This window comes from Coturnix japonica, chromosome 13, assembly GCF_001577835.2.
Source record: "Coturnix japonica isolate 7356 chromosome 13, Coturnix japonica 2.1, whole genome shotgun sequence".
Classification (NCBI taxonomy): Eukaryota; Metazoa; Chordata; class Aves; order Galliformes; family Phasianidae; genus Coturnix; species Coturnix japonica.
The window spans coordinates 2,516,041-2,522,887 of NC_029528.1; the positions used below are offsets into that span (position 1 = coordinate 2,516,041).

Below are 6,847 nucleotides of genomic sequence, written 5' to 3' on the forward strand. Positions count from 1 at the left end.
TGGCACGAGAGGAGCCAGTCCCAGAGTTCTGAGATCCAGTGTTAAGAGGTATGAGAGCGCATGGGAGCAATGTAACTGGGAACAACTGCGATGGGAAGCAAAGCAAAAGCTCAATCCAGCACAGAAACTGGCTGCAGCCCTGGCCCTTGGGATGTGTTTGTGTTGGACATTTCATAGTTTACCATCCGTGGGGCCTTGTTTCCTATCTATTTGTCTATTTTCCATAGGAGCTGAGCACTTATGAAGACTTGTCCACTCAGTTGTGTTGATGTGATACGCTACTGGTCCAAGTGGCACGCTCTGCTCTGATGCCTGCCTGGAAAACTGTGTCCATTCACGGCACCTATGGGCACAGCTCTGCAATACAGAGGGAAAACCTTATGTGTCCTCAGAATCTGCACTTGGATGCTACGAGGAAGAAAATGGTAAAACAAAACACTGGAAATCTGTTTCTTATTTTCTGTACTGCCAAGCTTCTGTGAGACTTTCTAGAATCACAGCCCTAGAAAAATAGAAAGAGCAGAAAGAATTTTCTTGCTGATATTGGTGGTAGTAGGGGAGACCCATGTGCCTGCTTCAAACTGGGGTGGGCTGGGGACAAAGATAGGGGTTCTGCATGCTTGGGAGGGTGAGAAAATGTGTGCAGATGCTCCATGTCCAAGAGAGAGGTTTATTAAATGTTGTGAAGGACTGAAGGCAAACTGCAATGCCTGGGGAAGAGACATGCCTCGTGGGTTAGTTTTTGGTGACGATGAAAGGTAAGACACGATGCTGGCCCATGATGGCAGCAGAAAAAGCATCAAGTGCTCAGACCAAGGCTGGATGTTTCCATGCTCAAGGCATCTTCTGCATACAAGCACTCAGGGGAATGCAGGGAAACCTCTGATTCCACGGGCTGTGAAGGTGTTTGGTGACACCAGGCTGCTCTTTTTGAGGTAGTAGGGCTTACCTTCTCCATCTCCACCTAACAAGTGCCTGCTGCCATCCTGGGAATGCATGTATGGCAACCTGGACATGCTGAGCTGTGGAAAATTTCCCATGGAGTTTTGTACCATGATGCCAGGAGCTGTAATTGCCTTGGCAGAGGCGGCCACAGCTGTTGGAACCTGCCCTTCTGCCCGTGAGTCAGAGTGAAAGTGCTGGAGCCATGAGACGGCTCTGAGCAAAGATAGATGCAAAACTGGGAGGTGCTTTCTGAGCTTTTTGTTTCCTTGAGGGCAAGGCTGAAAAAAGATGAGCAAGAGAACAGGAGAACCTCCTGCAGCCTTGGATCCTCATGGCTGCTGCTGTGCTTGGCTCTGCACTGTGGCAGCATCACATCCCTGCCCACAGCCTCACCCCTCAAAGCAGCCCCCAAACCCACCTGCAGATGTGGGACCGTTTCCAGCACAAAAAAAACCTTGTGTATGGGTTATGAGCAACCTGCTCCATGGGATGGCTGAAGCAGTGGGAAGATGGCAGCAGCAGGGATGTCTCAAAGTGGGGATGGGACCTATCTGGAGATGGGTGGGATGGGAGCCCATCACCGAGCTCTTCCCAGCCCTGGGGAGGTCCTGTCACCTCCGTGCTCCTGGTTCGTGGCTCGGAGCCATCTCTCGTTTAGTCCCAGTGAATTACTGAGCCCCAGGAAGCCTACCTTACTTAGGCTTTTGTAGAAGTCAAGGGCTCAAATTGAGCAGGAGCTTGGGGAAACCATTTCCCTTGTTAAAATAAATGTATTAGTTTAATACGTACCAGGAGAGGATAGGGAGTTCTCCTTGTTAAATATTTACCAGTCAAACCCTGCTGAGGACTTACTTGGAGCAATTGAGCTTTAGTGATTTCCTTCTATTGTGGTCTGAGTTTCCAGCATTGCTGGGAAACCGCCTGGCAGGGCTGGGAAGGCTGGTTTGGATCCGCATCCAATGGAGGGATGGAGCCTTGCTTCCCAAGAGTAGCGGGATGCAGGAGAGATGCCCCCAAACCACTCAAAAATGAATGATAAAAAAAAAAGGTAATGGATGAATAGAGCCACAAAACACTGCTCTGTGCCTTACCTGGCTCTGCTGCCCCTGAGCACATCCCAGTGGGACTGCACAAGTGGGATTCCATGGGGCTGATCCTGTCGGCAGTGGGCAAGTGGCTTTGAAAAGAACACAAGCTGTGAATTATCTCTATGTCTGCATGATGTCTTGCATTGGTGGTGGTAAGCTGAATTCCGAGAGTCTATCATAACTCAGGATTTTCCTAAGGTACCTATTCTACTTAAGAGAAGAATTTTAGATACATGATATTTGCTTGCATACAGTAATTCAATGCTCTCTTATGTTACAAATCACATATTGGTTTACAATTTATCTGAGCTTCAGCTGCGACAAGCCTTAACTAACCCTAACCCAAACCACAACACGAGTTTACACACCAGCAACCTTTAAATATTCAAAATTTCTTAAAACTGGTATCACTTATTTTCCTTATCAAGCTAAATTCAGATGATTTGATGACTCCAGTCATTTTGCAACTCATTGCTTCCCCTTAGGTGCCCTGGAACAAACAGGAAGCGTAGCCCATAGGGATGCCCAGGGAAGTGGCTGGGTCTTGTTGGTCATTTGCTCTCCTGAGTGCAGCGATCGCAGCTTTTTAAGGGTTGTGTTGTCGGGTGTTTTTTTTAAAGAATGACTCTATTAATAATGCTAAGAGAAAACAGATGTGTCAGGTTTGCAACCAGAAATGTGGATATTCCAGGAGACATCAATTGTTAGAAGTAAACACCAGCCTTGATTCAACAAAGCTCTTAAGCAGACACTTAACTTTAAGCATGCACTTACGCGGGGCGTTAACATATGTTCTGCTATATAAGGAGGAACTTAAGTACGTACTTAGAGTTAAGCTCATGCTTAAGTGCTTTGTTGAATTGGGGCCAATACTTCAACTCTCCCTCTGTCTCCCTAACATTAACCGTGCCTGACATCCAGGAAACATGAACAGGGATGGCTGTATTTACCTACTGCTGTTTCTTTTCCCCTTAGAGTCCCTCAGTGCCTGCATGCAGAAACCATCACCCTTGTACTCTTCTCTGCCTTTATCTTTATGGATTTATTTATTTTTTTAATCAAGATATATTTCAGAAGTGTGTTTGTTTAAGACTCTCGTTGACTTTGTGCTTTATTATTAGGTCGGCTGCTTGTTTGAATCCTAAGAACCAAAAGGTGCACTGTGCAGCTGTTTAGGCTCCTTAGCCAACCCTACTGCATGAAAACCTACATTTTCAGTTTTTTGTGGCCTTTTCTCTCACTACAGCCCCTGTTCACCAAGTAGTGTATATGGGCAGTCAGGTAGGAATAGAAAAGACCTTTTTGTCTTCAAGGTTTGTTAGTGACCTCCTGAGCAAACCTGGGTGCTGTACTGGACTTTTCTTTGCTGCAGGGAACCTTCACCTCCAGTTACAGTGATCTGAGGCTGAGAGCTTCCCCTCCTGCTCACCCCCTCTTCAAATCAGCTCCCCTGCAAGCCCTGACTCCCAGCTTGTGTCCTTTGTGTGCCTTGGGAGCAAATCTGTCAGTTGCCTGTAGGTTTTTGTTTGCAGCAAGCAGGGTTGCTGTGAAAGCTGAACAAATCTGTTTCCATGGGCCAATGAGAGCTCAGCAAGAAAGGGAAACAACATTGGCACCTGCAGACTCAAACCACAAAGGGAGAACCTAGAACCAAACGTTTCCAAAGTTTTGATTTGTAGATGAAATTCTGCCTTTGTTACCATCATCCACCCAGTGGTGACGATGTTCCTTCCTCCCCAAGACACTTCTGGACAGCTATTAGACTGAAGGTACAGTGGGAGCACTCTGGAACAAAACAGCCGTGCCTTTCCCAGCCCATGCTTTCCATCTACAGCAGCCCAAAAAGTCATGGTTAGAGGGGTATGGTCACTGAAGAAAAGGGTTTTGTCTTACAGAACAAAGCCAAGTGTGATGTGCTGTGGACCTTCAATCAGATGAGATGCAGACAGCATCATGTGGATTCTGCTGTGAGTTGTGTTGAACAGAACTATTAATACTGACCTCAAGGACCAGCCCTCCGCTGCCTATTTGCAGATGGCAGCATCCAAATTCCATGTTTTTTTTTCTGTCTTGGAAAATAAAAAACCCCACCAGAAGAAAAGGAATGTGAGTTTGTACCTGGAAGGCTCCGGGCTGGAGCGCGCGCCCCTGATTTATGGCATACTTGTTAAAACCACTTGTTCTTGTCATAACAAAACAGATTGGAGCGAAGTTTGGTGGAAGGTCTCCTTCTAGTTGGCACTTCATCATGGCTTCTTACTCTTTCCTAGGTTCTGGGGGTTTACAGTTATATAAAACTTAATGAATCAGTATACTTTAGATTTCCTTCCTAATGCATATGGGTTCAATTAACTGCACTGTTTGCTTATTTAAGCGTTTTCATTAAATTGCTTTACTATATTTTCCCGCAACTGAAAGGGAACATGGTGGGACCGATGCCATCTGCCACCATCAGTTTAGCAGAACCTTTTTCTTTGTTCAGACCCATTCTTTTTTATTACAAGACCTTCCTACCCCGTGTGCCACGCACTTATTGCATTCTCCTCTTCCAACTGCAGACTGATAAATGAAAGACTTGTGCAAGGACCTTCATGCGTGGTACTTTTTAAGGCGTTCTTTTACAAGATCAGGTTGTGTTTTACTCCCCCATTCTCTCCCCCTCCTTGCAGATTCCTCTTTGCTCCAGCTTGTGAATAAATAATTGTTGCTATTACAATAGCTAGCAGCTCTTGCTGCCTGGCTCTGCTTTTGCCAGGCTGCACACTCAGCCCAGCACAGCCAGGACAGGGCTGTTTGCTGTGTTTAAGGAACAGCACATTCTGCCATCCCACCTAAGGTTCCTTCTTACAGCAAGGCTGCTCCAGCTTTGGATCCTGTGCCTTCAGGACTTCCTGCATTGCCCTCTCCCAGCACAGAGGCAGTGGTTTGATGCCTTCCTCCCTGTTGCTCATCAGAATGGACGATGCCTATTCAATTTTGCGGACAGATTAAAGCAAATAAACTCACCTGCTCTGCTTGGGATGCAGTCTGTGGGCTGCTGCACAAATCCAGCACTATTAGAGATCCCTAATAGGAAAAGCACCTCCTGAAAAAGAGAAAAGGGGAGATCATTCATCCTAGAGGACTCCATCCAAGGGTTGGCGTTTTGATGTGGAAATGCAGTGATATTGCATCCTTCATCTGCTGTCTCTCAGTGAGGGAGCAGCAGAAGCACTCAAGTTTTCTCAGAGCAATTTTTGCAATCTAAGGAGGAAAACACCCCATGTTTTATCATCTTCTGTTCCATGCTATGGGCATTTTATAGAAGGGGAGATGCAAAGAGAATAAATAACTTGCCCTTAAGATACACAATTAATCCATGGCATAGAGTATCAAGAGAAATGCTTCCAACAAATGCTTGCAAGAGCCTTTTTCAGGCAGTAATTTTGGGGAGGGAACCCAAAGTCCAAGGAGAGGACTGGAGGATGATGCTGGGGGACCTTTGCTGTGTGCCCCTCTGCTCTGTGGAGCAATGCACCAGAACATCAGGACCGAGAAGGTAAAGAAAGCAGAAAACTAACAATAAAAATAATGCTGCACAAACATTCAGTGCTCAGAGAAGTGAAATGTAAGAAAAAGGAAAATGTGGGAACATACATTTAAACTGTAAGGAAAAGCATTTCCTCTCCCCTATTCCTCCAAGTATTCAACAGACATTTTTCTTCCTTTTTTCCCCTCCTTTCTTTCCTTATTTTTAAGATTCTCTGCTTTCTGTGTTGTTTTTTCCAAGGGCAAACATAGCAAAGACAACACAGTCTGTACAAACCGTTACAGGGTCAGCAAATGAACCACTGTGAGAGAGAGGATCTACAGGAGAAATGGCAGCGGGGACCCTCAGTGCTCACAGCCCACATCCCACAGGGACCCACAACTCTGCTCTGCGGGACCTGAGTGCAATGGGCTCCATTTGCTGAGATGGTAAGGAATTACCTGGAAAACCCCAACTGGTGCAGAGCCTGGGTTGGCTGATAGTGGATGGAGGGACCTGTCAGCCTCCAGCTCTCTCTGGTGCCATTTTTTTCTGGGTAAATGGAAGCTGCTGCTGGCTGGGGTATACATTCCCTCAAAACATGCCTGTTCTTGATACCCCAAATACAGATATTCAGTTGTGGAAGAAAAGGGAAAGAGGCAAAAAAACAGTAGAAAGAAAGAGAGAAAGAAAAGAAAAAGGAGAGAGAAAAATCCCGACGCTTCCAAGACACTAAAAATAGACTCTGATCACTTACCAAATGGTAAAATGAAAATGATTTGCTTTGAATAGTCTCCAGAAAGGCTCAGATACAATGTCTTGTGGAGCAAAATTGAATCAGTTGAAAGTGCAGACGCCAGCTCAGCCTAATCCCTCCCAGCTGCTTTGCTTTGCTTTTTTTCCAACAAGCAGCCCCTAAAAGTCGTCTCCCTAATCCTGCAAACTGAAATTCAATCTTGTATTTTTTTTTTTAAATCAAGTTTCAAGCCTGGGGCTTGCAGGGTGGGGGAAGAGGAGGAGGGAGGGCTTTGGGGTTGCCTCCTTCCCTCGCCCTGACTGCAGTAAACACAGCCTTGAATTCAAGGAAAAGCTTTAGACTCCAATTCGCTTGGCTTGAGCCAAACACACAAATCTGATGTCTTTAAAGCCCCTCCAGCAGACGGGAGATAGCTTTGAGATGCTCACTAAATGGCTGTCTGGTTGCTGCCTTTTTGTTGTTGATTGGGGGCCCGAGGAGACCTTGTCTCTGGATTGTTTTTTCTATTTTTTTTTTTAACTAGTGTCTGCTTTTATCAGTGCCTTTGGG

General features: G+C 45.9%; 1 long non-coding RNA gene across 1 annotated transcript; it reads right to left on the minus strand.

Moving 5' to 3' along the window:
• Nucleotides 1–418: 418 nt before the first annotated feature.
• Nucleotides 419–6,387, minus strand: LOC107320239. Its single transcript, XR_001558188.2, has 3 exons — nucleotides 6,299–6,387; nucleotides 5,040–5,118; nucleotides 419–4,306 (listed from the first exon to the last, which is right to left on the minus strand). It is a non-coding gene; the product is annotated as an uncharacterized LOC107320239 (long non-coding RNA).
• Nucleotides 6,388–6,847: the final 460 nt, after the last annotated feature.